Here is a 16643-nt window from a genome sequence, read left to right on the forward strand (position 1 = left end):
TTTTTTTTTTTTTAGCAGTGGGCAGCAAAGTTTATTAAGCGATAGTACTGAGCAATAGTACAAGGCTCCCAAAGAGAAAGGGGACCCAAGAAGGTTGCCCTAAATAATTTCTATGACGCTCGGCACTTTACAAGCATCAATTCAATTAATCCTCACAACAACTTTAAGTGTTATATCATAATCCTCTTCATCTATTAGATAAGAAAATTGGGACTAAGGATAACTTGCCCATCATCAAACAGCTAGTAAGTGGCAGAGGTAAAGCCGTGAGGGGTTCTTCATTGATGTTGGTGTTGTTTTGTCATTTGAACAGGTGATAGCCAAGAAGTTCATCTGAGCCTAAGATACTGGTCTTGCTTTATGTAAACTGTGTCTGTTAGAGCCGCAGCCTGGGCACACAAGTGTGAGGTGGGAAAGAACGTGTTACATTAAAAAATGGCTACCTGAAAAATTAAATGCATTTTAGAAAAACTACACGGTTATATCAGAGTTTCATCATCTTAGCCTCCAAATTATCCAAGTAAAGAACTGACTTGCTAGGAATGGAGAACACTGCCAGCTATTCACCAAAATCCATTTCCCCTCCTCTGTTCAGCCAGAGACTACATTTCCCAGTCTCCTTTGCATCTAGTTAGATCCATGTGACTATGTTCTTAGCAACAGAATGTGAACAAAAGTGACATGGGTGGCTTCCAGACTTGGGTCTTAAAACATAGAGATTGGGCTCCTCCATGTTGTCCTTCCCCTTCCTGTTGGCTGGAAAATATGATATGATAGTCACACAATGTAACCATGACCAGGTTCAGCCATGCAGATGTGGACAACATCCTAGAAGGTGACAGAGCAACAAGATGAAAGGAATCTGGGTCCTTTCTGGATCTTGCAGGACAAAGACAGCCTAAACTGGACAGAAGATTATGTGACAGAGAAATAAATTTCTTTAAGGCACTGAACTTTGGGAGTCTCCTTATTTCAGCTAGCCTTTATCTCAACTTTATTTCAAGGTTGTATTAGATTAGACTAAGGGATGGTTTTGCTTCTTTTTTGTTCCACAGAGCTTCTGTGTTTGCAGGGGAGCTTGGTGTCAATTTGGATTGACCAAGTCTAGAATGTAACTCTTCAGAGGCTTGAGGAGGGACCCTAGGTCCAAAATGTCTGAACAAAATCATGCCTGTGGGATGTCTTTTTTTTTTTTTAAGATTTTATTTGAAGAGAGAGAGAAACAGAGATAGCGACAGAGCTAGCGAAAGAGAGCACGAGTGGGGAGGAGAGGGAGAAGCAGGCTCCCCACTGAGCAGGGAGCCCTACGCAGGACTCAATCCCAGGACCCTGGGATCATGACCTGAGCCGAAGAGAGATGCTTAATCGAATAAGCTACCCAGCTACCCAGGATGTCTTTTATTTGCCCCAAAGAACATCACTTAACCTTAGGAAACACTTTTTGTTCAAAAAAAAAAAAAATCTAAAAGTTGGGTATGTTAGAGAAACCCAATGTCCATGGACATCAATATAAGAGCCAGCATCAAAAACAGAGCAGGCTCTGTGGTTGTCCATAACAACATCAACCATTTTCTAACTATTCTCTTGCCTTACTAAAAGAATCCTAATTTTGTTCAGGACTAATGTGTTCTAGTTATCTATTGTTATGCAACAACCTATCCCAAATTTTGTGGTGTAAAATAACCACCATTTAATTACACTTATGGATTCTGTGGGTCAGGGCGTGGACAGAGTATAGGAGAGCTGGTTTGTCTCTCTTCCATGGTACCTGGGGCCTTAGTGGGGGAAGACTCAAATGACTGGGGTCTACAATGGGGAGCTTCTTTACTCATATATCTGCTGCCTTGGCTGAAATATTCAAAAGCAGGGCTCATCAGGAACTACTGACTAGAGTCTCTAAGCATGGCCCTCCACGGGGTTTTGACTTTCTTACCGCATGGAAGCCTTACAGCAGTCAAACTTCTTTTAAGGCAGCTCAAGTTTTCAAGAACAAATGTTCTAGTGAACAATATGGAAGCCACATGGCTTGGTATGCCTTGTCTCAGAAGTCATACAGATTCCTCTGTACTCTACTGCTTGAAGCAGTCATAAACCTGCCCAGATTTTAAAGGCATAAACCCTACCTTCTAATGGAAGAAGTGTCAAAGAATTCGGTGTCATATTTCACAACTGCCACTTCACCCATCAAGTAAGATAACCCTCCCCCAGCTCTGGGAGATACCTAAGTCAACCATGGTCATCCCATTCTGCTTGCTGGTTGACTGGTTCTGGACAATGAAACTAGCGGTAAGGGCTTCTGGCAAAGGTTTCCTAACTTTAAATAGGAGGTATCAGTAGAGGCAATTCTTTCTCTTCCTCTGAATGGTGTAGTTTATAGATGTGACCTGAAGCTCTCACAGCCATTGTGTAACCCACAGAATGGAGATAACCTTAAGAGAAGGCCACCATCATCCAGCTCAAAGAATGGAAAGGTAAAAACCCAAGTCTTTGATTATGTAGTTGAGCAGCTGAGTTCACCAAAGTTGGAGTCATCCAACCTCAGACTGTCTTATGTGAAACAGTAAATTTTCTCATTGTCTAACCAGCCTGAGTTGCTGTCTTCTCTAAAGTCATCCAAGTGGTTATAAGGAATGTATTAGTCTAGGTTCTCCAGAGAAACAACAATCGTGTGTGTGTACACATATATTTATATGGTATAAGGAATTGGCTCAAGCAATTACGGAGGCTGAGAAGTCCCACGATGTGCTATCTACAAGCTGGAGACCCAGGAGAGCTGATGGTGCAGTTCCCATTGGAGAGGAGGAGACCAATGTCCCAGCACAGTCAGGCAGAGAGAGTGAATTCCCCCTTTCTCCGGTTTTGTGTTCTGTTGCTCTTTTGTTCTATTGAAGCCCTCAATGGATTAGATGATGCCCAGCCCTATTGGGGAAGGCAATTTGCTTTAGTCAGTCTACCAATTCAAATGCTCATCCAGAAACACCCTCACAGGCATACCCAAAAATAATGTTTAACCAAATATCTGGGCATTCCTTGGTCCAGTCAAGCTGATACATAGAATTAACAACCACCAGGAGAGACTATAGGGCTTCCTTATAAATTCATCCCAGATAGAGTCAATTATGCCTGCAAAGTTTTGTTTCTCTCTCTTCCTGAAAGTGCTCTAAGCCATCTATCATTTCACCTAAATCTTTAAGGACGGAAGGATACAGTTGATTGAGAATTTAGCCTGGATCATCATCATCTAAAAGGTTACATTAAAACAAAGTATTTGGATAATGCAATTCTAGACATTCAAGAACCACCCTACAAGCTGTGAACTCCATTCCTTTGGCCAGTGAAGTCACACCACTGTGTTAAAATGAGTATTAGAACTGCTGCCCTGTAGGCAAGGTAGCAAACATTTCCTCGGCTAGCTGGATAGAGTTTTTTGAGGGCATTCTGAATTTTTAAAAAGGATTTGTATTCTTCACTGAGCATTTATCATTATTGCATATTTTTTAAATGTAGCCACTGAAAGCCTGACCTAGGCCAACATGTTCCAGAGTATACTGTGCGAAGCAACAGATGCTTCCATATTAATATGTCATAAAGGAAAAAGAGAATTTCAGTTAAACGTTTAGAACACTAGGTTAAATAGATCTCTCTTTTTAGTTTTTTATTATAAAATACATAGAAGTGTTGAAGAATAATACAAAAGAACACCCACGTATTCACCATTGAGATTCAACAGTCGTTAACATTTTGCCATCTTTCCTTTTACACATCTACATATATTTTGCTGTCTTTGAATAATTTGAAAATTAGCAGCAAACACGGTATCATTAGCCTTCACCTCTGAATACCTGAGCATGCAGCTCCTAAGACATTCTTGCATGACTACGAGAGCTTACCACACTTAAGGGAGTTAACATTTCCTAAAATCTCCTAATACTCAGTCCATATTCAAATTTTCACTTTTGTCCTCAACGTAAGTTGAATATTTTCCTTTTGAGCCAAAATCTAATCATAGTGTATACACTCTGCCTTTGATTGCTAGGTCTTCCTGGTTTCTTTTATTCCAAAATGGCCTCCCTGACCTTTTAACAAAAAAAGCTATTGTGTTTTTTGAAAAAACCAAGCCAGTTGTCTTGCAGAATATCCCACATTCTGAATTTTTCTGAGTACTTCCTTGTAACTTCTATTTGATTCCTCTCTTCCCAACCAGGTTTCTTGAAAGCAGGACTTCTCAGAGCCTTCAATATGCTAAGTGCAAAACAACCCTCCAAGTGAACACGTTTTAGGAACCTCTGCCTTCTTTGCAATAATCCTTTCTTTGGGAAATGTCCCCACTTTCAAAACACACACACACACACACACACACACACACACACACACACACACACGGGGCTTCCAGCAGTCACATATGGACTTTGTAGCCTGACCTCTGGGGCTAGTCCATTAGAACCACCTCCTTAAAGATAATACAGATTTAAGGGAGAAGAAGACTAGGAAAATCAGGATAAAATACTCAGTTTAGGTGAGTTCAAAAGTGATACCAAAAGTAGGATATTGGTAATGCCCACACTTCGAGGGAATAGGCAGTAGAAATGTGTGGAGTTAGGGCCCTAGAGAAGGCACAACCAAGATGACACACACTAAAGTCAAGCCAGCTTGGACAATACCAGAGCAAGCACAGGTCTGGCTTAGCTGTTGATCTGGTGGAAGGTTATCTTCTCTTGGGATCATCCAATTAAAGAAAAATTTGCTTTTGCACAGTGCTTCTTTGGGGAAGATCCAGGGGGGAAAAAGTCTAGGCTAGAAAGCAAGGAGTAAGTTAAAGGAAGGAAAGAAGGCACTCAGTTTGGTAGGCAGTGCATATGGCAGATAAAGACACCAACCTAAGAAGCAAGTTAACACGTTAGAAACTCACCCAAGCCTTCTTAGAAGGAACAGAGGCACAGCGGGAGGGACTGAAGCATTGAAGATATATTCTACCATATACAGACAAAGCCAGAGTTGAGGTAAGGCCGTAGTTTTGAAGACCATGTGGCAGAGGTATTCTTGCTCCCTAAGGCCTGAGGAAACCAGATTCAGAAGCATCAACAGCAGTATCAGAACTGTGCCACAAACTGATAACCCAGGTGCAGCAAAGGTGAGGAATATTGGAGAATCATCCTGGCAGCATTTTGCATGAACCTAACCAATTCTATAACAAGATGAGGAGAAGTCAGACACTGTGTCAAGACTTAAAATGCTGCTCTCAAGAGATGTGGAGACCCACCTCTAATGCAGCGCATGCATGCCTGGAACGCTGGGCTCGGCGGAGTGTTAGACAGCACCACACAGCCCTCACCCCTTGGCCTCACGTGAAGGGACTTCAACCAGACCAGCTCTCCTGGAATCTCTCCACTGTTGGGGTGAGAGGAGCCAAATTAAAACCAAAACACACAACAATCAAAACCAAAACAAACATTCTCCCTATTTAGGTTCTAAACCAATGTCTAGGGAGAAACTGAGGTTCAGAGATTAAATCGTCTTGCAGGTTAAAGCCCAAAGATAACCAAATCCCAAGAACTGCAGTTCAAAAATCAAAATTTCCTATCTTATATGAAAAAATTAAAGACCTTCGTTGCCGATTTCACGTAGCCTCTGCTGGAGAGTTCCCCTGAAGTACGGGGGACTTGTGGATCCTTCCTTCAGCAGCCGGAGTGCAGACTGCTCTCCCTGAAATGGGGAATTCCTTTAGGACCTCTGAGGCTCTATTTGTTCATTTCCCAGTTTATGATGAGCCTCACTCTTTTAAAAAGTTCAAAGTGTCAACAGGAAGCAGAACTTTACTGCAGCACTGGTTCCTCACCCCCCTATTTAACTTAGGAAACAAACCACCCCCTACTCCTAGAACAATGGCCAAGCAAAACTGTTCTGAGAACAGTACTTGGGGTTACCAAAGACTCTCAAGAGGAGGCTTAGGCTATGAGATAAGAAAGGCGCTTGGTCTCGGCTTCCCCAGGGTGGATGCCAGTTGGTGGATGCAGGTGGTCCAAATGTACAACCTGGGAGGTGAACTCAACTGAGAGAAATCCGCTCATAAAAGGTTAATTTGGCATCATGTTTAACAACTCTGGGGATGGGGAGAAGATCCATCCATGCATTTACCCGAGATAGAGGCAAATGAATCTGCCTTCTTACAAGTTTAGAAATTTGCAAAGGTGGAGGTCCCCATCTCTTTCTCTTCTTACAGATCAAAAATCTCTTCACTGTCATTTCCATTCTGAGTGCTCCTACTTAACTGAGCAGGGCCTCTTTGTCCGGCCACGGAGCTCTCTTGGAACATGTATTTTCAGTCCTGTGCCTCAGTGACTGCTTCCACTGACTTTGGCTAAGCAATCTGCCTCTAGGTACGCTTTCTCCAGCACCATCTGGACTCAACGAGGTGGTGTGGAGTGACTTTGAGCATGTGACATCTACACGAATCCAAGGCTCGTTCTGCCATGCTTCCCTTTCTGGGCCAGAATGCAAATGGAATTTGGAGCAGCCCAGGCAGCCTACCCACGCTGTCCTGGACAATTTCCAGTTAGATACTCATTAGTGCTTTGTAGCGGGCACAGAGCTCAGCTGCCCTGCAGTTTAAATGTAGCTCAGAGTAGATCCAGGTCACAGTGGGTGGGACAGGGAGGCTCTCTTCAAGAAAAAGAATACAAAATAATAAATTAAAAAATTAGGTATGAAATTGAAAATTCAGAATGGGCAAATAATCACAAAAGATACAAATATTAAAAATCGAACATAATAGCAAACATTTATTAATTGCTAGATACACTACTATCATAGTTTTTGCCTACAATTTTTGTCTCTCACTCTTTACTCGTCCCTTCATATAATAACGATTTAAAAATATTTTACATAAAGACAATAGAAAGATAACTTGATCTTTCCTATAGCCTAATCTTTTTTTAATCGACAGAAAGCATAAAACAAACGGTAGTCTTAGTATAGGTTTGTGTACTTATAGACATAGGAATTATGATAAATTCTACTTCATGTGATTCCCATCAAGAAAGATATATGAATTTATAGGCTGTATTATATATCCCACGTGTACCGTCTATGAGAACAGAATCCTGTGCTTACAATTTTACCAAGAGTCTAATGATAAGACAAATTTTCCATAGAATAGTGGCTCTATCTGTTCAAATCTTATTTCTCCCCAAACTTCCATAATCCCTGGGGCAGACACCACAGCCCGTACTCATACTTTGAAAACACCCTGGCCTGCGTGCTAACATATAAGGAGAGCCATCACAGTGGGCACTGGGAGTATTTTTGGAGGCTGTTTTTACACTGGGACGGCCAGCAAAAACTTAACGTACACCACAATTGGCTGCAAACCATATAAATATATCCCACCAAACACAAATTAAATACATTTCCAACTCAAATGTCTCTCAGCCAAATCCCAAAAATGCCTGTGTGACAGAAGGAAAAGAGACAATGGCCTTCATCCACTGAAGTTAAATTATCTTACTCTTGCACATGTTTACAAAAACTTATGACAACTATTCCTTTCTGTCTTCTCTCTCCCTCACGAACAATGCAGTCCTAAAGCCAGTAGGGAGGACGGGACAGGGTATAGACACCTACGCTGGCTAGGGGACTGGGGGGACATACGGTGGCTTAGAGAGGAGAGACAGAGGCCCAGTGGGGTAGATGGCAACACAGTAGTGTAGTGAGTCTCCTTCAAGCTGAATGAGTAGAGAATACAGCCCTAGGGGGCTCCGAGGCCAGTCTACGTGAAGTTCCTGCCAAAGATGCAGAATCTGAATCTCATCATAAAGACATGTCAGACAGGGGCGCCTGGGTGGCACAGCGGTTAAGCGTCTGCCTTCGGCTCAGGGCGTGATCCCGGCGTTATGGGATCGAGCCCCACATCGGGCTCCTCCGCTATGAGCCTGCTTCTTCCTCTCCCACTCCCCCTGCTTGTGTTCCCTCTCTCACTGGATGTCTCTGTCTAATAAATAAATAAATCTTTAAAAAAAAAAAAAAAGACATGCCAGACAAACTGCAGGTGGGGGGGGCATTCTATAAAATATATGGCCTATAATCTTTGAAAATGTGCATGTCATGAATGTTAGTGAAAGACTGAGAAATCGTCCCAGGCAAGGAAGTGAAACGGACATGACAACTAAATCGACTTGATTCTGAACTGGATTTGAGGCTTAGATGGCAGGGTTAACTTCCTGACTCTGATGGCTGTATTGTGGTTATGTAGAAGAATGTCCTTGTTTGCAGGAAATATATACTAAAGCATTAAAGGCTGATGTGGCATCAGATTAGCAACGTACTTTTAAATGGCTGTTGTGATGGAGTTCCCTGTACTACTTTTGTGTAATTCTGTGTGCTTTCAAATTATAGTAAAAGGATATAAAGGATGACCATGGGAACACATAACTAGAGCTGCCCAGGACCTTGGAAAGGGCCCACAAATGTGAGGGGACCTGAAGCTTATGTTTCATTAACTTCACTATCTCTAATTGCAGTAAATATCATTCTGTGTAGATACATTTTTCCTGTAATTTAATCCTTGCCTTAGCTATGCCTGCTTTCTGAGGTCTTTTGGCCTTCCTACCTTTGCTAAGAATGAATGTGGTAGAATGAGTCTGTTCTAAACACGCTTCAAGGTCAAGGAGCAGCAGCCTGCACCCTGCTGGGGCCACGGAGCTCTGTGCCTACTTCGTTTAGCCTGGCTTGGTACTAATGGCCACTGTTTTGCTCAAGGCTCACTACAGACAACGTGGTGTTCACTGACCACGCTCCCTTCTCCGCTGCCTACTTACGGTCAGCACGTGTAGCATTTGCTTAATGCCCAGGATTTGGAGTTCCACTTGCAACATAAAATTCACAGTGGGCAAGAAATCTCAAAATCTCCAACTTTCACTCCTTTTTTTGGTATGCTCAGCTCAGCAACCCCTCCTTTCTACAAAAGCATGTGCCTAAAGAGAGTACGATCTGGTCCATCCTCTCAAGATGGACAGCTCTAAGGTAGAGGGCAGCAATTTGGGCATATAAATTTAATTCAGGAGATGTTAGCAAATCCATTTGACTGCACATTTAAGCTACCCTAATCTAGATTTTTATTATTAAATAAAGTTTACACTTTGATTTCTTACTGTATCTCTCAGTTGGTTCCAAACTCAGGCAGGAAAAAAAAAAAAGGTGTTTTTTATTGGGTCTTCTTAAAGTCCCATACAACTAAAAGATGATGACACCTTCCAGAGTAGTGACAGCAAATAAAGAAAAGCAGCGCAATAATTTGAAGTATATTTTAGGAAGTAGAATTGACATGACTCAGTGCTGGATTAGATATGGGGGGATACCACAGGGGTCCCTAAGACAATATCATATTTGGGGATTCACTAGAATGACTCATGGAATTCATTACATAGTTCTTATCATACTAAGATGATTATAATGATATTATAAGGATACACAGCTGGCTCATAAGGAAAAAGGACACAGATGGAAAATGGAAGAATCCAGGTGCAGGCTTCCTTATGTTCTCTCCCTCTCTGGAGGGGTAATACAGCCAGCAATGAAAATGCAGAAACATGTGTGCAATGTTTTTGCCCAGGGAAGCCTGTTAAAGACTCAACACCCAAAGGTTTTTATTGCGGGTTGGTCATGTAGGCACCTCTGCTTAGCATGTACCAAAGTTTTAGACTCCCAGAAGGAAAGCAGGTTGTGGTCGGCATAAACCATATTGTTTGTGCAAACAATTTAGTCACAGTGAGGCATCCTTCTTGTTTAGGATCTTATGTCAGGGTAGGGAACTATCTGCCAGCCAAATTCCCAGACACCAGCTAGGGGCCAACCTTATAAGCAGAGCTTTATAAGGATAGCAGTTTTAGGTCAGCTATGTCAACTCTTTTTTCTGCACAGGAGAAGTGAGAAAAGGGGAGATGTGAGTACGGCTTCCAGGTTTCTCCCTTAAGCATGTAGATGAACAGGCTGTCACTTATGGAGATGGAGGGAACAAAGGAAGTATAGGTTTACAGGAGAACTTTAATATTTCAATCTTGAACACATAAAACGAAGATAGCAATGAGATGTTAGGTCAAATTATGCTTTGGGGCAATCATAAACAACCTTAGAATTTCAATGGCTTAACACAACAAACTGATTATTTCTCACTTGTTACATATCTTTAATGGCTCAGTGGAAGGTAGTGACTGGTGGGTGGTCTCTGTTCCACATGGTCACTCAGGGACCCAGGCTGGTAGAGGTCCACCATCTAGAATGTCTGTGGTTGTGACAAAAAAAAAAAAAAAAAAGAGAGAGAGAGAGAGACACTGGAGAGGTGGAATAGGAGCTCTTCTATGCTTCAATCTAGGAGTGACACACTGCATATTCACCCACTGCCCATTGGCCAAAAGTAGTCACAGAGCCTCAACCAACTGAAATTGGGGTTGGAAATGTAGGGTAGTAGATGGGATGCTTGGTGAACACCACTGTTTCTGCCACAATATCCAGGTAGGAATGTCATATAGGTGGCCACAACAAATGAATACTATGGAGATTTTCAGTTAGGGGTCATAAGCAGAAAGGTTGTATTTAAAGCCACCCTCACTTTCTCATTATCTGAATCCCAGTAGCCTAATAAGAGCAATGCTGTCACCCTTTTCTGGTGTGAACGAATAGGAAATCCAGAATGGTTGATACTCTTCAAACCTCCCTGTAGTGAAACTATCAGCACACTGATGTCTTCATTAGCTCACAAAACAGATTACAGTTTAGGATTGAAGGCAGGTTTTGAACATCTCTAAGCGGAAAGGCTTGGTCCCAAAAAAGCCTGCCTAGACATAGCCTGATGCTCAGAGCACAGGAGAGGGGCTCACAGAGATGAAAAGGGACATTTAAAACTTTTAGACAAAGATACTGAGGAGCAAGTTCACAGAGGCAAAGTTGCTTTCTGTGGTAGGTAACAAAACTCACGCCAGGGCTACCACTAGGTGTCAATAGTAGGAAAGGAAAAGATGAAAGCAAAAATGGAGGAAGGTTCTAGAGGAAGATGCAGATTGGTTCCAAGGAGAGAAAAGGTAGAAAGTGGGGGCACCTGGGTGGCACAGCGGTTAAGCGTCTGCCTTCGGCTCAGGGCGTGATCCCAGCATTACGGGATCGAGCCCCACATCAGGCTCTTCCGCTATGAGCCTGCTTCTTTCTCTCCCACTCCCCCTGCTTGTGTTCCCTCTCTCGCTGGCTTTCTCTATCTCTGTCCAATAAATAAATAAAATCTTTAAAAAAAAAAAAAAAAAAAGAAAAGGTAGAAAGTGTTCCCACACTCCCATTAAAGTTTTCCAGGCATTTCATATTATTAGATGATTAACCCCATTAATACTTTAGGTAGAGATAAAAGAAACTTTCCATTTCTCTCTCTCCCTCTTGTGTATATATGGGTGCATAACAACTGAGGTCTTTAGTTTATTAGAAACCAGATTTAAGGTCAATGAATCTAAGATGTGTCTTATTTTAATGCCCAGATTATGCCAAGGCAAGAAAGAAGGACTTTTCATTAGATACAGCAAACCTAATTTAGTCCTTCCATGACACAACCAAAAGACTTCTAATACCCTCCATGGTCATAAAATAATTTGGATGGCTAATTGATAATGTAAATTATAATAATCCAAATATATTTTATTATCTCTTTGGTAAAGCAGTTCATCAAAACTAGATGGTTAGTTTTTGCTTGGATCAGTGAAATAAATGGTCAAAAGGGAAGTTATCCCATAAAATACTGTCATCCTAAAACTATACTGAACAGAATAGAAATCAAAAGAAACTCTGGAGGCAAATCCATCATTTTGGGTTTCTCAATCTCTTTTATGTTGGGCTTATAGAAAAAATGGTATTTGCATGGTACACTGAAGTAAATGGACAAGGCCCCTGGGTTTCAGCTGCCTGAGACCCACTGGGCCACTCTAGGATCTGAGATCAGTATTCAGGATATTAAATATAGATTGTGGTTTTCAACCTTGAGTTCACACTGGAGTCACTTGGGAAGTTAGAAAAAATATATTGACCCCTCCTAACCCCCCACCCCCACCCCCCAGGTTTCACTGGTCTGGCCATCATGACTGTCTAAAACTCCCAGGTAACTCTAAGGCATAACCCGAGTTAAGAAGTACAGTATTAGAAGACAGTCAAGGACACTTCAAAAAACATTCCAGACTCAACTACCTTCCAGTTTTGAATACAAGTAGGAAGTGGGTTTTTGATTGTTTTTTAACTCCTAAAGTACAGAGAAAAAGTTGCAATGTTCAAAAAATTAAAGTGAAAAACCACCACCTCCAATGCAACCACTAAGTTTTTAAAAAAAATTTTTTTATAAAAAGCTTATGTGCAAACATACCTATTTGTATCTTGAGAAATAATTTTTACTAATACTAAAGAATTGTGTATTGTATACTTTCCTTTTTAACATTCAGTACATTCATGAAATCTGGCCTGTGAGTATATGGCTACAAAGTAATTCACATGTCCACACTATATTTTATTTAACCATCGTTCCCTTTTGCCGATCACTTCAGCTATTCTTATTCTTCCCTTGCAATAAGCATCCTTATACATGGATTACATGTATAAGGAGCTTCCGGAAATTTTTTTATTAGGTAAATTCCGGAGAATGAGATTGGTGGGTGCATTTAAAATGTATGCAAGGGGCGCCTGGTTAGCTCAGTTGGAAGAGCCTAAGACTCTTGATCTCCAGCTCCGCGTTAAGTGTAGAGATTCCTTAAATAAGCAAATAAACTTGAAATAAAATAAAATGTGGGTAAATGTAATGAGATTAACATTCAAAAGTAAATAGATGCCACCTACGTTTGTCAAGCACACTTTCACGACTATCAGTTCGGGGGTGGGAGGGCCATCAGCCGGCAGTGCCACAGAGGTACTCTCCGGGTCCAGGCGCTCTCGGGTCACGTGGGCGACTTCGCCCCGCCCCGCGGAGGCTCCGCTCGTCGGTCAGAACCTTGGCTGGCGCACGACCGTCACGCGGACTCCGCGGCTGGCCGGTTTTGCGGAGGCGGAGCAAGGAACTAGAGGAAGGTAAGTTATGTTCTCGCGCGGGGTTGGGCGGGGCTCGCGAGCGCCGCTGCTTCCGGCCGGGCGGCGGGCCTGAGCTCGGGCTTCCGGCGGCCGCAGCTGCGGCGGCACTGGCGGCCTGGAGCGGTCGAGGGGGTCTCCTCGGTCTTTGCTCTCCGCCCTTCTCAGGAAGGGCACGAGTTCATTAAACGTTAACCTCCGGGCAGGCTTCCGCCCAGTGACAGCGAGGCCCGCCGAGCTTGTTCCCCTTTGAGTCTGGGCCCACGCGGGACCCGCCTCCTGGGTGGGGCAGGAGGGGCGTTTTTAAGCACTAGCTTTCCTGGCATTCGTACGCGCTGAACCTGCCTCGGGGTTTACGCAGCCCTGGCGGTCGTAGGTACTCGTCTCCCGAAGTTTGCCGGTGGAACAGTCCACCAGAACAGGCACGCGTAGACTGTGCCTGTGGTTCCTGAGCGCCTCTCCGTGTAACTACTTTACTAAAATGTTAAATACAGCTTGAAGTCTTGCGTTGATAAATTGTCAGAGCTGGAAGGACTTAGAGATGACAGCTAACAGGATTGGAGCGTTTCCCCGCGGGCGGGCCCTGCTCTAAAACACTTGATTTGTAGTGAAGCATTTTGGCAGAGGTGTGTGTGTGTGTGTGTGTTTACATGCAAAGTGCAGCACAGTGAAATTAAGCAACTTGCCCCAGTTCACACAGAGCAGGGATTCAAAACCAGATGAACTCACCTGGTGATCACAGATCTCTAATAGCAGGGACATGGTAGCGGATCCCAGAGCAGCTACGTGAATTTATTAAAAGATTAGGAAACTATTCCTTTTTAAACATCTGTTGATGCAACTCTTGCACATTAGCATTCCTAAATTTTAAAAAATGTGGAATCATGTTTGGTGATACACACATACACATATACGTACACAGATAGCTTTATTTTGCTAAAAGGTTTTGTACGTTTAAGACAGTTTACTTGCAGGCCACGTGTTTTTATAAACCTGTGGATGCTACTTAGATGAAATGTTAAGATTTATATACCAGTGTTCATCGAATTTAAATTCAGAAGATATAGGTTTGTATCTTGACTGCTACTTTGTGGTTTTAGGAAACATTTCGTTAAAAAGGTTCCTTTACCTTTAGTTTCCTCATCTGGAAAATAAATATGCTATTTTCCTTGGAGGTTTTGTGAGGATTAATGAACTCAGGTATGCAAACAGTCCAAGAGGTTGGTACTCACTGAAAGATAACTAGTTTTATCTACTATTATTCTGCCATCCAAAAAGATACAAAACTACTATCTAAGGCATTTCTCTTCTCTGAACTAAAAGCAGGGGTGTCACCCTGGAGTTATGCGTTCTGATAATGTGTAGACCAAGGCCCCAGACTTAGTAAAAGCACCTTTGTCAGAGCTCAAGAGGAGTAATAAGTACGTTCCTTTAATTTTCTCTTTCGTTTCCAGTGTCTTATGGAAACTTACTTTTTTTTTTTTTTTAATTTCAACCTGTGCTGGAATGGTATCTGATAGAGACACATGATCCATTTAGCTAATCTGTAAGTTTATATGGTATTAGCACCTTTAGAAACCTATTTGAGGCACAGACCAAAAAACATTTCTTTAAGAGGAAATGGAACAAAATGGCTAAGTTTTTCAGGAGTAACTTTTCTTCATCTAGCTCCCAAACTGTATAGACCAGTTAATTTTTCACTTTCTTTTTATTTAATTAAGATTTGCTATCTTAAAGTCGACTCAAAATAGAGGAAATATGTGGGAGCATATGAATAGTGCATCAAAGTAATGGTAATTAAGGTGAATGCATTGACTTTTGTTATTGTCTGAATGGACCGTGATATTCATAATATTTAAGAATAATGTGGGTGTTAATTATAAATATAACCAGATATCATAAATAAATATGACCATTATTTGAGAGATACGATAATACTTTACTAAGCAAAATGCAAGACTGTAATCATAATTCTCTGAAACCTTTATCGTTGAGCCCAGCATTCTCTGCTCATTTCTTATCAGTTCCTGCAAAGTTCCCTGCAGTTTTCCTTGGTTGGGGTGCATACTCTGCTAAAACTCTGTGTCCAAAGAAACTGAAACTTGAAGGATTGTATTTCGTTCTCATTTATTTGGAAATGGGGGAGAACTTAATTAACTTTTGGTACTATTCCACATCTCATGTATTTTGTTACTTGCTTGATACTAGTATTTCTTTTCTAATTTTTTGCCTAGAAAAAGAAAAGTAAATATTCATTTATTTCCTCTTCTAGTGCCAAGTTTTTAAATAAGCTGAACAAAATTCTCGAATAGTCCATTCATGATCTAAGTGCACAGGCACATTTTCTGAGGATAGAAAGTGCCATTTTTATCCCCTTTTTTCTTGATTTTTGGATCATTTGCTGCATAAATATACAGTAGGATACAACTTAAATGTTAAAAGAGTAATTTTAAATATAGGAATAAGTGTGATATTTTGAGACATTTAAGAAAGTTTGTGTTTACTATCGCCTTGCTTTGCTTTATAAATTTACCCTAGCTGCCTGTATCCATTATATATTGTTTTGTTTTGCCTGTTTCTGCACTTGGTAAAAATAGAAGCATACTCTGAGTTCTTGAAAAACAACTTTTTCCTTTAAAGTTATGTTTTTGAAATTAATCCAACTTAATGTACCCAGACATTTTTTGCTACTATATAGCATTCCACTGAATGAATGTAAAAATTCTCCATTCTACGGTTGATGCATTTTGAGTTTTTTCCTGTCTTTTGCTTGTCTTATGCATGTCTCCTGGTGTCTGTGCATGCTTCTCTATAATATACTTAAAGGGGGATTAATGGGTCATGAATATGTTAGAAAAGTCTAGAAATGCCAAATTGTGGTATTGCTATTTGATGTCATCACCATCAATTTCTCCATATCCTTACCAATACTTGGTATAATTTTCGCCAGCCAATTGGATAGAAAATAGTATCCCATTTGTGACTTTGCCTTACATTTCTTTTATTTTTTCCTCCTGATGAGGTTGAGCATCTTTATATGTGATCACTGGCCATTCAGACGTCTTCATCTATGAAATGTTTGTATCTTTTTCTCATTTTTCTTTTTCTTTCTTTCTTTTTTTTTTGAACTTTCTTACTGGTTTGTAGAACTTCTTCATGTATTCTGAATCATAATCCTTTGTCGGTTTTATGTGTTGCAAATTCCAGATTTCTTTTTTTTTTTTTCAGCCTATTTCAGTTCATCTGTTCCCATTTTTCTTATCTTTATTGCCCCTCTATCTGTCCTGTCACAAAATGTGATAAAGTCTGCACACCCAATACTGTGGAAGTAAGTACTACCACCTGAGCAATTTGTATACTTTGGGTACCTGCCAATATCAAGCAAAACAAGATAACTGTTTAGAGTTGTGGTAATCCAGCCTTCTGTCAGCCATAGCTAATCCAGAGAATCATGGCATGGTCCTCATTGACTTTTCGCAAAAATACTATATTTTTGTTTTTCACTGTAAAATAATTTTTAACTTGTTTGTTTCAGTATAGCTGACATACGATGTTACAATAGTTTC

General features: G+C 41.2%; 1 protein-coding gene and 1 long non-coding RNA gene across 3 annotated transcripts in view; one reads left to right on the forward strand and one right to left on the reverse strand.

The window, feature by feature from the left end:
- On the reverse strand, positions 1-13611 carry LOC130542756 (uncharacterized). 2 transcript variants are annotated; one of them, XR_008957537.1, is made up of 3 exons: positions 12853-13608; positions 5261-5388; positions 1-2919 (listed from the first exon to the last, which is right to left on the reverse strand). It is a non-coding gene; the product is annotated as an uncharacterized LOC130542756 (long non-coding RNA). The 2 variants fall into 2 exon arrangements; XR_008957538.1 differs by having other exon boundaries at positions 1-5388; positions 12853-13611.
- The window catches only part of RFESD (Rieske Fe-S domain containing), a 13247-nt gene continuing 9551 nt past the window's right edge, over positions 12948-16643 (forward strand). The window contains exon 1 of the mRNA XM_026498598.4: positions 12948-13080. The gene's annotated coding sequence lies outside the window, so the exon portion shown is untranslated. The remainder of the gene's footprint in view (positions 13081-16643) is intronic.

The sequence above is a fragment of the Ursus arctos genome, unplaced genomic scaffold (assembly GCF_023065955.2).
Source record: "Ursus arctos isolate Adak ecotype North America unplaced genomic scaffold, UrsArc2.0 scaffold_5, whole genome shotgun sequence".
Classification (NCBI taxonomy): domain Eukaryota; kingdom Metazoa; phylum Chordata; class Mammalia; order Carnivora; family Ursidae; genus Ursus; species Ursus arctos.